Below are 17,960 nucleotides of genomic sequence, written 5' to 3'. Positions count from 1 at the left end.
AGTCTGATTTCTATAACATATAAATGGCTGTCATATAGATACTAGATAAATGGTTGCCTGGTGACGAGATGGGGAGGTAGAAGAAGCAGAAATTATGAAGGGGTGATTAGTATGTTCATTATTTTGAATGTGTTGGTAGTTTCATCAGGGTATATATATTATATATAATATACATTATATAACATACATATTATATATATGTCAAAACTTATCAAATTATACTACACACACACGTGTGTGTATATGTGTGTGTATGAAGTTTATGTCAATTATGTTTCAATGAAGCTGTTAAAAATGAATTGGGTGGGACACTTGGGTGGCTCAATGGGTTAAATCCTCTTCTTTCAACTCAGGTCATGATCTCAGGGTCCTGGCATTGAGTCTCGCATCGGGCTCTCTGTTTAGCAGGGAGTCTGCTTCTCCCTCTCTCTCTGCCTGCCTCTCTGCCTACTTGTGATCTCTGTCAAATAAATAAATAAAAATCTTAGAAAAAATGAATTGGGATTTAACAGAGGGTAGGAGTGGTTACTGAAAAAACTAATTAGCAGGTATAAAATTTATATGAGCAATATGTGTATGGTTTTAAGTAAGGACATCATTAAAAGTGTCACAAGACACCAACATTTTTTTAAATCAATGATAAATAAAATGAATAATAGAAACAAAAATATTACTACTTGAAAGAATTGCCAGGGGTGTCTGGACGGTGCAGTCAGTTAAGCATCCAACTCATTTGGCTCAGGTCATGATCTCAGGGTTGTGAGATCAAATCCATGTTGGGCTGCAAGCTCAGTGTAGAACTTGCTTGAGATTCTCTCTCCTTCTCCCTCTGGCCCTCCTGCTCATGCTTGCTCTATCTTTAAAATAAATAAATCCTTAACAAAAAAAAAAAAAAAAAAGGAAAAAGCCTGGATTATTTCACTCATTTTCTAAAAAGCTTAATAATTAAGGGGAGTGGTGTAAGTGGCTTCAGAAATAACAAATAAATATGTTTTCAATAAAATGGAGACAAATAGTCTTTGCAACAAATAATGTTGGCATAATTAAGCCTCCACATTAAAAAAAAAATCCTCATCCTCTCACATCCACTATATGCAAAAATTAACTTAAATTTCATAGTCTAAACCTAAAAATTTAATTCTTCTAGAAGAAGACATAAGTGAAAAACTGAGCTAGGCCAACATTTCTTAAATATGACAACAAAAGCACAATTCATTAAGGAAAAAAATTGGGTTTCATCAAAGTTAAAATCTTCTTGTAGCTGAAAAACACTGTTAATAAAATGGAAATATAAACCATAAACTTGAAGAAAAGACTTCAAAATCCATACCTAAAAGGGACATGTATCCAGATTGTAAAAAAGAATTCTCAAAACTCAATAAATAATAATCAAACAACCCAACAAATTGGACAAGATATTTGAAGAAACACTTCACCAAAAAGCTCTATTCATGGCAAATAGCCACATGAAAGCATTAATGTCATTAGTTACTGGTACAATGGAAATTAGAAGCATAATGAAATATCATTTCATACTTTTTTTTTTTTTAATAACAAAACCTGCCAATATCTTATGCCAGTAAGGACATAGAGCAAATGGAGCTCTCGCACATTCTTGGTGGGAATGCATAACAGTAAAGACACTTTGCACTATATTTTGGCAACTTTGTGTATAGTTAAACATGCTCCTATCAATGACCTCCAAATGCCACTCCTAAATGTTTACTTAGTGAAATGAAAGCCTGTGTTCGCACAACATTTCTTCCAATGGTAACTAATCGTCTTTACTGTATGGCTCGATGGTTTCTAAACATGTATATTGGAATCATCTGGAATTTTTTTGTTTTTGTTTTTGTTTGTTTTTGTTTTAATATTCCAAAACTTAAACCACATCTCTGACCAATTAAATTAGAATCTCTGGATTTGAGATATAAGCAAGAATGTTTTCTTGATGCTCCCTAAGTGATTCCAGTGTGCTGACAAATTTGAGAACCATGGGTACAGCTTAAAAGATATATATCATGGCTACTATTAACTACTTTAGAGAAAATTATAGGCACTGTAAGTGTGAAAAAAAAAAAAGAAAAAAAACCGCAGATAGTATTCTTGATGCAAAATAAAGAAGGGATGAAGAGATGTTTGACATATGATGAGGCTTTAGGGTAAAAGGACAATTCTCAGTAACTGACAATTTAATTCTTGATAAATGATGACCTAATGTCCATTGTCCTATCATGGTTAATATTTTTAGTCATTCTCTCACTGACTACCAGAATTTTTATTAGATTGTTTGAAGATTTCTTTGATATTTTTTCTTCTGACACTCTCCCCAATTAGCACAGTAGAATTTATAAGATAATGTTTAAAAATTAATTTGAATCTATTTCCTTCTTTCCACTCTAAAATGCACACACAAATATATATTTTTACCTAGGCACACATAATTTTTTTTATGTATCAGACACCTTTTGATTGTAATTCATCTGGCATTTAGCATCACTGTTTGCATACTTTTGGCAGTTGTCAAAATTCCTGAATGTTGCTTCTAAGCATTCTTGGGGTCTCCAGATCAACATACTGTTGGATATAAATACATCCTTGATCCCACTTTATTATTGAAATAGACTAGTCAAAGAGATAACTGTGGGAGTCATTTCCATGAATTTAAGGGTGAGGTCATTCACAAATTAGTTCTCCAATTTCCCTCTGCCTTTTTGCAAAATACAATAGAGACTCGAATACATTTCAGTTTTATTTCATACCATCAGCTTTTATGAAATAGGTTTTCTGCTTCTTTGAGCTCAGAAAAGTTGAGCTGCTTATTTCCTGTATCTTTGCTCTCCTGGCCAAAGATCTTGGCTATCCTATTCTTAGAAAACACACACACACACACACACACACACACACACACACACACACACACACACACACACATTCTCATTCCAATCCTCTTCTTCTTATAGCACTTCTAATAATACCAAATCTGCAACATCTGCCTGCTTGTAACTCTGCCTGAGGGCTCATTTAAAGTAGAGCTTTACCTTGCCTCCCGTTTGCCATTGTGATGGTTCACATCACATGTCTCAGTTTAAATTAATTTCTATATTGTGTATTTATCATGGCAATCACGAGACGCATTCTAAATCCAGAGTGTAAAATGCCATAAAACACATAACATGAAAATGTCATTAACCTATATTTAAAGAACAAATTGCTTGATAGTTTTAATATATAGTGAGAAGAGTTGAAGGTATTTTATTGTATATAAGTATCTAAAACTATGTAAATACACTTTGATGTCCTCACAGCCTAAATCTATGTTTTCTACATTACTTTTTTATCTGCATATATGTAAATATGTCTGTAAAGTAGCTTGAAAATAAACCCAAAGACAGATTTTTAAAATATGGGCGTAATTATAATGATAATTAAGTCAATTATTTTGATATCATTGTTGAAATGTTTGAATGGAGCCTGTACTTATTTCTAAGGATTGCATTGTATCGAATAGATGAATTGGATACAAATTCTGTCATTGGATAGAAGGGAAAAGATCAGAGTAAATTTAAAAGAGAGAAAATCTTATTTTATGAAATGAGTTACATACTTACTGAACTTACTCCTTTTTGGAATTTTTTAGGAAAATTGTAACTGAAAAAAGCACAACGGTGGACAAAATACGTTCCTGTCACATAAGGCAACGCCCTACTCTTGTTCAAACTCCATAAATACTTCCTGTCCCTGGCACATCGTCTCTTCACTCAAATCATGAATGTGGAAAGATCTTGTACCACCACTCCCAGTACCGGTGACTTCTGACGCTGTCATGAAGTGTCAGAAAACATGATGACTACGGGAATGTGTCAAGAACTAAATAAAGACCATGGACTGAATAAAGCACCTGGACACAGAAAACTATACATCATCTCCTTTGCTTCCTTTTTGAAAGTTGTCATATACAGTGTATTTTTAGCAGGAAGGGAATGGGATGATTTTGCTTAATGCTCGACAGCTGCTCATTAGGCAGATCAGAACGAGATAAGCGGGATGAGATATTGGTGAAAATTGCAGAGTAGGTACTAGGGGTATTGGATTTCAAGTCCTCCTTGCTGACCTTGAGTGACCTTGAATTCTTATTTTCCTCTTGCTATTCCTGGCTCTTCCAGCCTCAGAGTTGGGGCGAGACACTCTCCCAATATCTCTGGTTCCGACTGGAATTTGTAAAGCTTTGAGATTCTTCAAGTCACCAGTTCCCCTTAAAATTACTGGCCAAAAAAGATGTTTCTGTCATTATCTCATTTGGGTGGGATCCTCATGAAATGTAAAGCGTGAGAGGGATGCACAAATGGAATGGTTGAGAAAGCAAAATTTGTTTGGTGAAAATCTATTCTTGGTGAGGTTTTAATCAGATTGGCTTCACATGGCAGTTACCTTGTCATTAGGTAATTCTATTTTATGTCAACTAAATTGAAAGTATTCAAACATGAGATGTATAATCAAATGCAAACATGTATTTTGGTCCAATCAAGTGAATGTAGACAGTTGCCAAGTTTGTAACGTATGGTTATCTACAGATCTATGTTTTTCAGTTAGTCTTTTGTTCCAGGGTAGAAAGACGACCCCTCTGTTTTAGATCAAGTGTTCAGAAGATAATAAAGCTTTTGCTTATTAAATAAGCTGAAAATAGAAGACATGAATACATTGAGATCCCAGTGTTTTAAAATATGTTTGGTCTATAACCTGAGTGAGTTTTCTTTTTGGGAACTTTGAGTTCTAAGATGTTAAGATGAGAACTACTTCTTGAAAAGAAATTACTTGGGGCTCCTGAAAAACATGAGTTCACAAGAATCTTGCATTTTTTTCACTAGTCATCACTGTGGTAAACACTTCATATTAGCCTTATTTCCTCTTTCATGCAATGTAATACTGATACTATTGATTTAATGGTTGTCAGAAGTGCATAATTTGATTTAAGTTTGTTAATGTACAATTTGTGAAAGAGCTTTGGCCTCTCGCATGTTTTACACATTATAATATTGATTTGAATGAGAGATATTTTTTACAAAATCCTGGTAGTGAAGGCCTGATAGAGCTAGAGCATGATCCCCCTAAATGAGGTTTTGTGATGGACTCCGTTACAATCCATCACCTGGGGAGTCATGAGGAGCCTGAGCCGGCACCCATGTTGGTTATGAGGCCTACTGTGACTAGGGGAGGGAAATTCAGAGACAACATTAGCTGTGGGTTTTCACAAATAAGTTGCCTATGGTCAGCATTTATGATTCTGATGAGCCACTGTTGCCAGTGTTTGAGATGCTGTGGGCCCATGCCAACATTCAGAACGAGTCTGTGCTGAGCTCCTCAGTACCGTCCATGGCCTAGAGTACATTTCTGTGGAAAGATATGACTCAATGGGTACATTTCCATTATAATGGGTAATAGAGCAATAAATTCATTTCTCCTAAAAATAGTTATTTTATAGAGCCTCTCCAATAAAAATTTATAATGTTAAAATGCCCACTCATAACCAGACTCCAACTCTGTAAATTCCACCCCTCAAATGCAGTTCAGTTTCCCAAATCATCGAAGTCAAAGGAATAAAAGGACTAAGCATTGCATGTGATAAGTGCTTGACCCGTCAGCAGGACACAGTGATAATGGTGTTGGATACATCGTCCAAGCCTATGAATAAGTCACAGGTCAAGTCCTTTTTATCTTGAATTTTAAGCTAGCTTCTAGTACTCAAGGCCACTGAAGAGAAATGCTTTAAAATTCCTAGCCCAGGGCCATATCATTTACTAAGAACATTTGAAGAAAACAAAATCTATATTTTTGGCAATATATTTTTTCCCCTGGGAGATAAAATCAGTTAATATTTTGGAAATATTCAAGTTTTGACTAAAATGTTGAACTTTCTCTCATCTCAGTAAACTAATTCTTGCTGTAAAAGTCAGGCATCATCATGTTTTGCTCTGAAAAAAATCACATAGGATATAAGCCAACTTCTTAATGAAAATCTGGCTGTAGCTAACCACAGAGGGCAAAGGGGCCATAGGTAACATGAATTAACTTGTCTGCCAGATCTAGCTGATTTTTTTTTTTTTTTGGACATATAGCCTTCCTAATACTCAGAGCACACTTCTGTCTAAAAATGGCTTTTCTCCAAGGCACAGTAAACTGCTGTTCCCCCAAGGTGAGCACTGCAATATGTCTGGACTAAGGCACTTTGCTCTCCAGAACAGATGTGACAGGAAGACAACATGTGACCAGACTGAATCAGTTCATTTGTTGGCCATATGTCAATTGCATAATCTCCAGCAAGTATTCCGTGGCCCCGAGACACGGGGTTTAGTTCTGTTCCTCTCGGGTATGCTTGGGTTTAGCAGCTCCCACTAATGAATGGTAAGCGGGATGTCTGACACTAATGAGATTAGATAACAAAAAGCTTGTGACTCGGGTCTGGGATTCTCTCCCTCACTCTTCTCATCTCTTTATGTCTTTATGTCTCTGTCTCTATCTCTCTGGGATAGATCATTCTAGGGGAGACTAGTTATACTGTGAGACTCATGTGGTGAGGTCCTGAAAGCTTTGGTCAACAGTGTGAGGACCTGAGTCTGCCAGCATCCACAGTAGTGAGCTTGGAGGCTGACTTGCCAACCCTAACTGAACCTTAAGATGATTGTAACCCTAGCTGAGCAATTGACTGAAACGTTGTGAAGGACCCTGACCCAGGACAGCTCAGATAAGAAACTCCTAGATTCTTGACCTTCAGAAACTGTGTGAGATAATACATGTTTATTATTTTGAAGATGCTAAACTAAGTTTGGGGGTTATCTGCTATATCACAAAAGATAACTAATCCAATTGGTTTCTTTTTTGTTTAAATTTAATTAGCCAGCATATAGTACATCTTTATACTCCAATTGGTTTCAATGACAAATCATGGTCGGAGTCCAACATTTGCCCCTCATTTCTTGGTTGTTTGTTACTAGACCGTTTTGAAGGCATCCTTTCTCTTTCCTTGACTTTAACAATTAGAATTTCTTAAGACTCCATCTTTCGTCCTCTCTTCCTCTTATTCTATAATCTTAGAAGACCTTGTTTTCCTGCATCTCCTCAAATACCAATTAAGAACTTAGTAATTGGCAGATTCCATTTTCTAAACTAGGGTTTTTCAACTTTGGCACGTTCAATGTTTTGAATAGGTTAATTCCTTGTTGGAAAGCACTGTCTTAAGCATTGTAGAATAGTTAATATTAAAACTGATCTCTGCATTCTAGATGCCAACTACACCCTCCCCTCTCAGTACTGAAAACCAAAACTATCTCCAGGAATTGTCAAATATCTCCCCTGGGCTGTGTGTGGAGCAGGGGTGTGGGGTGGAGGGAGCAGCAAGGTATGGCCAGCTGAGGATAACTTTTCTAGACCTTTCTTCAGATTCAGATCCATACATCCAACCACCTACCTAAGGCTTATCAAAGGTCTCCACCTATAAAGTATAATTCTTCATATTAAAATGTGAATTCATAATCTCCATCTTTTCCCCCAACTCTTGCTGGAAACCTCATTACTTGAAGTGTTTCCCCATTTCATACAAACTGCCAGCTGCTTAGAGCCTAAATGGCAAACTCTTCACCACTGTCGATGGGGCTTTATATACTCTATCATTGCTCGTCTTTTCAACTTCACCTCAGAGACTCTGACTTTCCATTGTTGCACAGTAAGTATTATATTGTCTTCAGAGCATTTTTTGTGTCAGTCTCCTTCCCATGTCATTGCCCTGTGTTTCTTCTGCCTAGAATGCAATCAATCCTCTTTCCTCTTTTGCTAATTTCCTCTTTGCTAATTCAAAACCATCTTCAAATCTACCAGCTAAAATGTCACTTCTTCAAGGAAACCCTCCCTGATTGAGTCAGACTAGAGTTAGTCCTCCAGTTATACCCTCAGTCAGTACCTGCCTCTTCTTTTTTTTTTTTTTTTTAAGATTTTATTTATTTATTTGACTGAGAGAGATCACAAGTAGGCAGAGAGGCAGGCAGAGAGAGAGGGGGAAGCATGCTCCCTGATGAGCAGAGAGCCCAATGTGGGGCTCAATCATAGGACCCTAGGATCATGACCCAAGCTGAAAGCAGAGGCTTTAACCCACTGAGCCACACAGGTGCCCAAGTACCTGCCTCTTCTTTTTAACAATTGTAATTATTTTTTGAAACTTTAGTATCCCCTCCTCCTCCCATCACCAATAATGTTAGATTCATTAAAGAAGGTACCATGTGTGGGTTCCTTCGCCTCTGTATAACTTATATCTAGGTCAGTATCTGCCTAAAAGCTGTCACTCAGAAAATATTTGTAGATTTAAAAAATAAATGGCTAAATGAATAAACCAAGAGGTAATAGGAATTTCACTATTCAAGCTACTAAAGTCTGGAGATGACGCAACAGGACTTGGTAAGTTCCTAAGTATCTCTTTCAGTATCGTTTTTGTACAAATATCTTCCACTTTTGTAATTTGGGAAACGTATGCTAGAATTTTAGGTGTTAACTTCGCTAATTCCTGTAAAAGACAAAGAACATTATTGAACACTTAATTATGAAACTGTTATCAGAATTAATAAACCAACTGGTGAAACTATATATATAACATGAATAGTAATATATAAACGGAGTGAAACTTTATTCTGAAATGTGTCAAAATACTTCAATTTTATAAATGTAAATGAAAATGCTTTTGCTTTTAGAAATTATAATTTAAAAATGGATATATCTGAACACATTAAAAATTTCCTATATGGCTAAAAGTGACAATCATACTTAAAATTCTAGAGAACTGACAAATGTATAATAAAGTAGTGCCATTATTATATTTCTAAAAAATTCCTACACATTAATAAGAAAAAAGGCAAATAATTTACTAGAAATAATTGAAGAAGAAGAGTGTACAAAAAATAGAATGAATAATAAATATCATTTCAATAAAAAATAACACATCCTGGTTTACAATGGTAAAACACTGGAAACAACCTATATGTCTAACAATAAAGAAATGTTTAACTAACCGAATCTTCCTAAGATAAATTTCTATTCAGAAAATCAAACTGGGGCTATAAGTCTATATTTATTGATGAGGAGGTATGTGTATATTTATGAATAAACACTCCCACACACATAATTTTTTTCACATAAGTGAAAAAAGGAATGTTATACAGATATGATACCATTTTCATAAAAATGTGTATGTTGTGCATATGGTCATAGAAATAGGTTAGATAAAAAAGCATTAGTGTGGTGATTATGTTTGGATGATAGAATTCTGTAATCACTTAAGCTATATGTATTGGTCTAAATTGTTTACGATACATATCTATTTCTTTTATAATCAAGAAAAAGATAGATTAATTTGGGAAAATAATTCAAAAAACCAACCTTAAAGGTTTTGGATTTTCTTCAGGAAAATAGTTTAAATTCTGAGAATTTTAGCTCTAAAGATCCTGGAAACAAAATTTCTCTTAAGAAGTGTATCTTGTTATACTAGCTTTGAATAATATAATTTCGCATTCTTTAAGCAACTATCAAAATAAAATTTCACCCAAATTTTAAATCTTCCTAAAACTCATTCATCACATCAGTCAGGAAATTGGGATATACCTTACTATCCCAAATGAAAATTAAAGCCATCTGCTAATTCCATAGCATACTTCGCTTAAATGTTTTGCAAAATCTTGTAACTTGATAAAAGCAAAAAAAAAAAAAAAAAAAAAGAAAGAAAGAAAGAGACAAACAAAGCATCAATTCTTCTTTAAACTTTGGCCAGAGACCATACCTTGGGGACCATGCCATCAACGGAGGGGTGTCTTCTGCACAGGGGTTCAGGGGGAGTGTCTTCACAAAATATATTGTCCTGTTTGTCCCTGAGTTCTGATTCAATTTCATAATGGTGAGCAAAGGAGCTGGGCTTTTCCAGTGGGTTAGAGGAAGGCTGTTAATGCACCGTTTTATCTTTCTTTTGCCATAATTTTCTGTTGAACCCTAAGGGCGAAATTTAGAAATGTAGATATGCCAGATGTGCTCATAAAATTGAACACATACCTGTGTTGCGTACCAAACTTCCCCTCTCAGCCCCTCAAACTTTCCTCTTGCACCGTGTTCTGATTTCCCTGTGCTGCCTGTAATGGCCCCAGCAGGCGGAGTTTCCTCCCTGTGTTCTGAGCAGGCTGGCAGTCCCAGTGCGGAGAAGACCAGTGATGAGATCCTCGCATATAAGTACAAGTTGCATTATGTCAACCTCAAATAAAGTCATAACACAAAAACAAAACATTCATAAATTGATAGAAATGATAGAACATCAAATGAGATACACGAATTTTATCTTCTCATTTGTATATTCTTCTCTCCCTGTCTATAAACATATGTTTGCACATGCTGTGTATTGATAGATTAACATATAAAATTACAACATTGCATTTGCAAAACTGTAGTTAAGGTTGTCTTCCATTTATATTTCTGTGGTTTTATATCTGAACCATAAACATCCTTTCTGGGCTGAAACCTGGCTTGTAGTGCAAAACTAGAAGTGGGCTCATCTTTCTCCTCAGTGTGGGGTAAATTTCACAGAAGTGCTTAGATCTTTTGGAATATTTCTTCTTTTTTTCATTGACCTAATAAAACCTCTTTTAAAAAACTGACCTCTAAAAATGTAGAGGTTAGAATTCCTCACCATGATTCAGAACAGAAAATGGACAGAACATTATTTTCTATATTAGGGAGAAGGGAGTATGTGGTTTTTAACTCAATAATAATTTAAAGTATTTTATGATCACTTGACAAGACAAGAGTATTTAATGACATTTCAAATTAAATAATTAAAAAAAATCCAGAACAACATAAGAAACCCACTTAGCTTTTGGTGAGATGATGAAATATTGTGACATGGTGATTTAAAGTTGCTTTCTAAATGATGCTAACAAGATAATTAGGAGGCCAATTAAAGCATTACATTTTTTAAAAAATTGTTTTTGAGGAAAAGAGTTACTCAAGTATCAAGGGTATTAACACTATTTTGAAATTGAATGAGTTCAATATTCTGCTTTGAAGTAAATTTTTCATAAGAATTATAAATTTGAACTTGAAAAGTCAAATTTACTTGTTAGGCTATTTCCTGTACATTACTGAAATTCTCATTATTCTTGCGGTGGTTCTGGACACTGATTATTTTAATCAAGTTGCTTGTTTGCTTAGACTTGGCTTCCATTTATTAGAAAAGCATGTTCTGAAAGTTAAATCTCTCTGTCACAACAATGGGTTAAATACAAGGCAGATGGTTTTCAAATCACATGTTGTTTTTATAACTTTAAAATACTTTTAAGTCCTTTTTCAGTACCTTCCAATAATTCTCAGAAGAACTTTCCTTTCCGTCCTTTCTTCTTTTTCCCTTCCTTCCTTCCTTCCTTCCTTCCATCCATCCTTCCTTCCTCCCTCTCTTTCTCTTTTCATTTTGGAAGCGAGAAAAAATGGGTATTTTGTGGAATGGCGGGTGCATGTTTACTCAAATTTACTTGTGAACATATGGCCTATATTTCCTTCATGGTACGTGACTTTAAAAGTTCCAATCGGGAAATATGTGGCTAAAATACTTTGGGGGTTTTCCCACTGAATCTGAAACATTGATCATGATATTTTGAGCTCTTGATATCTTCCATTTCGGCTCCGCACATACTCCTGCCCAATAATACCAGAGCACGGAGGAGCAAGGAAATGAGCAGTTTTCCAGAGCTGGCAACATGAACTTCGGACTTATTCCCACAGTGGTGTTAAGTTATAATACTCATCCCCAAAGGCTCTTTTCTTTTTGCCTAACTTCTGCTACTGCCGTCTCCTGGGAGTTGAGAAGTTACGTGGGCTCCTCCACCTCCCTAGAGCCTACAATGTGTGTGATTTCATAAGCTCTCCATCCTTCGCCACTCACCATGTGAAGCGTTTGGACTTGCTTACACTTCACTGCCTGGTAGCAAATGCTTCCTGTCATCGTTCCCTGTGGACTGAATCAGAATAATTCAGTCACCACCCAAGCGGGAAAGCTAGTGATGGGTCTGTACCAGGAAGACTCAACAATCCTGATACGGGGCAGAACGCTGACATTATTCAAAATTAGAGACTTAACTCACTTCTCTCCATCAAAAAAAAAAAAAAAAAAAAAAGAAAAAAAATAGAGATCTAGATCTTATTTCCTATGCAGTCAAGTATATATATTTAAAAATCGTACCATTTCTCATTTCTCATAGGACATAAACGTTTCCTTTTTCTTACTGCTAGGTGGCACTTGACAGATGCAAATGACTTCAAAAATGGCATATCCAGCATATTCATATCCTGAAGTTTTCAGTGGGAAGGGTAGATGGTTTCTGCAATGTTTATTAGTTCATTAGTAAGTAAGCATTTGGGAGAAGAAGAAATCACTAACAAATGTAATACACTCTGAATTACAGAGAAGAGAGATTCTTGATCATTCCCCGCACCCTGATGTGTCCTCCTACACCTGGTAGAAGCAGATATCTGAAAGCTAATGGTTGAACCCATTTCTCAGGAAATAGTCATGTAAGCTGATATTCTCTCTTGCATACAGGATAAAGAGAATGAAGTGTTGTGCTAGTTGAGGCAATGCTAAGAACACATATAATGCTTAACACGGTTCTTAGAAAACAGACCTCCCTCCCAGTAGTAATCGAATAAAGGAGTGCAGGAATGAATTGGTAAATACCTATTAGTCTCCTGCAAAGATCTCTGAGGCACACTGCTCCCGGGAGCCAGGAAAACTCACCCATGTGTGGATGCTATCCTGACTGTATTACCGCCGGCTTCTGTGTGCAGACTTGTCGTGGTGCTGGCTAGATCAGCCACTGTGTGGGCTAGTGGGATAGAGGGAACAATCTCCGCATTGTTGTTTGCTCTTTGTTTACCCTAGGCTGATGCTGGGGACAGGGATTGTTAATGTTATGAAAGCATTACTGTGAAATATTTGTGCTTTAGTGGATGCCAGTAATGTGGCATTTTTCCTACGAAGAAGGACACTTGGCCAATATTCTGTTACTTTGGTGAAGTCTTCAGGCCTTTAGACCATCATCCCCATTTTTAGCTAGAATATCATGGATGTTATTTTAGGTGGTAGGTGACCTTATACTTAATCTATATGTATTTATATACACACACACACACACACATATATATATATATATATACACACACACATATATTTATATACACACATTCACACACATATATATGTATATATAATATATCTATTATATATAGCATAAATTTATATATAAATATACTACATATTTATATATAGTATATAATATAACAATAAATATATCATATTAAAATATATATAATTAATGTACATAGATGTATGTATTTTTTATTAAAAGATTTTATTTATTTATTTGACAGAGAGAGAGAGATCACAAATAGGCAGAGAGGCAGGCAGAGAGAGAGGAGGAAGCAGGCTTCCTGCTGAGCAGAGAGCCTGATGTGGGGCTCGATCCCAGGACCCTGAGATCATGACTTGAGCTGAACACAGAGGCTTAACCCACTGAGCCACCCAGGCACCCCTTTAAAATATTGGTCCTACTTAATATACACTGTCATGATGCTGTCATTATCTCTTGCTGCCAATGATTTAAGTCACATTGTTAATGTGGATCTTACCAATGCAGTCACACTGTCTCCTATGCTACTCTAACCTCCCATCTTGCTCCTGCAGGAGTTTTCCATGGCTACTGACTACTTCCCACATCTTGAATTTATGGGCGGCATTGTGAAGAATGATGGCAGAGTCCACACTGTTCTTCACCCATCTGTACGTGAAAGTGACAAACATGGTGGCTTCTAGGAAGATGATCTTCATTTTCCCACTAAGGGGCACTGAGTCTTAACGGCATTCTCAAAAGAAGAAGAAGAAGAAGAAGAAGAAGAAGAAGAAGAAGAAGAAGAAGAAGAAGAAGCAGCGAAACAAATATAATATTGTTCACAACTCAGTCTCACAGTTTTTTTTTTTTCTTTCCTTTTTTTTTTTTAAAGATTTATTTATTTATTTATTTGACAGAGAGAGAGAGATCACAAGTAGACAGAGAGGCAGGCAGAAAGAGAGAGGGGGAAGCGGGCTCCCTGCTAAGCAGAGAGCCTGATGCGGGACTCGATCCCAGGACCCTGAGATCATGACCTGAGTTGAAGGCAGTGGCCTAACCCACTGAGCCACCCAGGCACCCTCCTTTTTTTTTTTTTTTTTTAATTTTATTTACTTATTTGAGAGAGAGAGAGAGAGAGAAAGAGTGAGTGTCATCCAGGGGGAGGAGCAAAGGGAGAGAGAGAGAGAAGCAGACTTTGCACTGAGCAGGGAGCCCATGCGGGGCGGGCTCAATCCCAGGACCCTGGGAACATGACCTGAGCCAAAACCAGATGCTTAACTGACTGAGCCACACAGGCACACCTCTCAGTTTCTTTCTATTGAACACTCAATGCCCTGAGAGACCCTACTTTAGATTCCATCCCAGCTGAGTTTGCAGTTTGAAGCAAATTGGAGAAGATGCCACAGAAGCAAAGCATTCAGTGCAAGTGTTGACCTTGGTCTTTGCTGAGGACGAGTCCTTCCCCTGAGGCAGGAAAGAAGAGCTCTACCGCCCAACGCAGAACTGCTCATCTGGTACAGAGAAACTCCAGAACCTAGTAGAGGAAAGAAGAATGTGTTCTTAAGGGAACTTTAGATGCCTTCTAATAAATCTGATGTGCTTAAAAAATCCCGGAGGAGTTTAAAAAAAAGTCTGGATGTGTTTTCTCAAATAACTATTTAAAGCATATTAGAGTTTTTTAATTGCACCGGGGACTTTTCAAAGCATATCAGGACAAAACAGTAGAGTATAGGCCCCAATATGCTAATTAATAGATAGCTAGACCCCTGAAATAAAGCTGCAACACTCCATTAATCAGGCAGTAATTGAATTGGCACCGTGCTTTTGTGCAAACTACATGATAATTGAAAACGCAAACCTGGCAATGGTGAGGCTAAGGTCCTGCCTCCACCATAGTGGCTACTGGGGCATCCGGCTTCCTGTGGGCAGTGGGCCATTGACCTTCACTGCCAGGGGCTCTGCAGAGGGAGAAAGTCAGCTGTTCTCTGATCCAGTGCAACTCTGTCTCCTGCTGAGATGGTCTTTTAGGTATGTGATATCCAGTGGTCTCATGCGTGACCCCATGGAAATACTCGTAATGGCTGATACGATTTTCTCTGTTACCTAAAGACATCTGCCAATTAATGTGATTATAAAATAATAGTGAAGAACAGATGTTTCATTTGCTAATTTTATATCTGACTGTTTGAAAGCTAACTACCTGGGGATTTAACTGGCAAATACTACTTTGCTTACGAAAAAAGAAACAATGCATGCGTTCCCCCCCCAACACACACACACAGCTGATATGGTCTAATTCTGGATATTGGTTGCCTATAGTAAGCACTCAGTGAGAGGGAGACTGATTGCTTCTAAATGAAGAGAAGAAAAATAGCACTTTAAGCCCTTTTTTCTACAAACAAAACATTAAGCATATCACTATACCCAAAAAAGGCTGTTGCAATAAAAGAGTTTAGCTTGTCATACTGTGATGATAATGGGTGGAAAAAAGATGTGGATAAAATGAAGATTGACATGAGTTTTCCATCTAGAACTTTAAAACAAATCATATGGAAAAGCTGGGAGAACTTTGACATTTGCCTGCCCTCTAACTAGACAGGGAGAGCGTCAGGACCGCCAAATCACGGTGCAAAAATGAGCTTTGGGGCTCTGGCAAGAAATATTGTAAGAAATTTAGGAAAAAATACTTAAGCAATATTATAATTAAATATTTTCATTCTACTTTGTGCATTTTTTTTCCCCAGTGAAGGTGCTTAGAGTGTGAGATAGACCTGAGATGTGTTTTCCTAAGGACAGGCTCTTACCTGAGTCAGACCCTTCTTAGAGCTGTGATCCTTTGCTGTGGCAAGAGGTCAGCTCTGGGTGGAAGTTCTTTTTACTGCTTATGTTATTAACTACTACTTAATAAAGTGTCAGTGAAGGGAAAAAAAAACAACAACCTTGGATTAGAATATTAAATATGCGCCTACCTATGTGATATTAGGCAATTTCCCTACCCACTTATCTGTCCAGAGGAATCTGTATAAGATTAGGGATTTTTAAATCCTTTCTAAATTTGTGCCCCTTTGGTAAAAGTAATAAATACCCTTAGTTTTCCTTTTAAATATTTCATATTTATGGGTACCTGGGAGCCTCAGCAGGTTAAGCATCGGACTCTTGATTTTGGCTCAGGGCATGAGGTCATGTTCCTGAGATCTAGGAACCCCATGTTGGGCTCTGTGCACTCAGTGGTGAGTCTTCTCCTTCTCCCTCTGCCTGTCTTCCCATTCACATACTGTCTCTCTGAAGTAATAAACAAATTTTAAATTTTTTCATATTTATGTGTAGCCCCATTTGAAGAAATCCCAAATTGAAGTTACATGGAACATGGCTTGATTTCCAAACCTCAGCTTCCCCTCAAGTTTCTGATAAGTGACTTCCACAATGGCCACCCGGCCACCAGTTCTCCTGTCTGCCCATCAGGAGACAGGTGTCCCGGAGCAGGCCCAGATCCAAGGTCAGGACTTCAACGCCAAAAGGGAAGTTTTCACTGTGCCAGAGTACCTTGTCCTTCAACCTCTCATTTGCAGATTGAACTTTGTTATCAGTAAATATATATAAATTTTTTGTTGTTGTTGTTATTTTCCATGTAATGTGATAGAACTTTAGCAAGCATTCACCAATGACTATCAATTCAGAACACCATGCCCATGCCATGGCTTATGAGTCTCTTGTCCATAAAACAAAACATCTGATGTTTGCTTTTCTTGGTCAGAGCTCTTCCTAAAGCCCAAAGGTGCGGTTTTACTTTTATATCTCAAGACTTTATACAGCGAGTTTTTGTCATCTTGTGCTAGCAAGTGTGTTTTGTTTTTTTTTCTCCCTCTGTTCCCAAGCTTTATTCCTTATCATCTGCTCTGTATCCCTTTTCTCGTAGGTTCACAGTCATTCATGGTCACTCATGGTCATTCACAGTCCTGCAGAAGTCCATGCTCCAGTGTCTCCGTTTCAGTGCACCGCCAGGGCTGAACGTTCTCCACTCCTAGCTTGACTTTTTTCTCAGTTTTGGCTCAGAGTGGGCTTGGAATCATTTTCAAAATCTTGATTACTTACTTGACTCGCCCTTTGTTTTCTTTGTCTAGCTCAGATCCAAGACTTGTAGATTTATCTCTAAAACAGAACCCCTATTTTCCCACTTCTCACCATCTCTATAGCCCCTACATTTCTGCAGGAGCTCGCCATGGGCTCTCTGCTTCCACTCATGCAACCATACATAGAATCAATGTACAAACATAGATGGTCCTGGGGCGCCTGGGAGCTCAGTGGGTTAAGTGCCCTACTCTAGATTTTGGCTCAGGTCATGATCTCAGGTCCTGGGGTGGATCACCTCTCTCCCCCCACCCCTCTGCTCCACCCTTCCCTCTCCCCCTCTCTTAACAAAAACAAAAACAAATAATAGACGGCCCTTTTGAAGATGTAATCATATCTCACTTTCTCCACCCCTTTAAAAGATCTGCTAGTTGTCTCTCATTGTGTTTGGAATAAAATTCAAATTCCTCACTGTGACATAACAGACATTAAATAAAATCCGGTCCTGATTTCCCTGTCTTACCTCTAGTGCCCTTCTTTCCCTCTCACGAACCTCCCCTTCATCAGTGAATCTCAGCCACACATTTGCTCTTCCTCAGATATCACGGGAGGGGGGCAGTCTCTTGGACTGTGAGTTTTGTATTTATTATCCCCTTTGCCTGGCATGCTCTTCCTTGGGCTTTGGGCATGGATGATTGCTTCTGGCTTTCA

The 17,960-nt window shown here is 37.4% G+C and overlaps 1 long non-coding RNA gene across 2 annotated transcripts; it reads right to left on the bottom strand.

The window, feature by feature from the left end:
• Positions 1 to 261: 261 nt before the first annotated feature.
• On the bottom strand, positions 262 to 12,889 carry LOC309870681. Of its 2 annotated transcripts, none has more exons than XR_014314739.1 (4): positions 12,812 to 12,889; positions 12,257 to 12,395; positions 10,084 to 10,279; positions 262 to 460 (listed from the first exon to the last, which is right to left on the bottom strand). It is a non-coding gene; the product is annotated as an uncharacterized lncRNA (long non-coding RNA). The 2 variants fall into 2 exon arrangements; XR_014314740.1 differs by lacking the exon at positions 262 to 460 and adding an exon at positions 8,431 to 8,551.
• Between the last annotated feature and the right edge of the window lie 5,071 nt (positions 12,890 to 17,960).

Source organism: Mustela nivalis (genome assembly GCF_964662115.1).
Source record: "Mustela nivalis genome assembly, chromosome: 8".
NCBI lineage: Eukaryota > Metazoa > Chordata > Mammalia > Carnivora > Mustelidae > Mustela > Mustela nivalis.
Note: the sequence above shows the minus strand (reverse complement) of the source record. Positions and strands in the feature narration are given on the sequence as shown.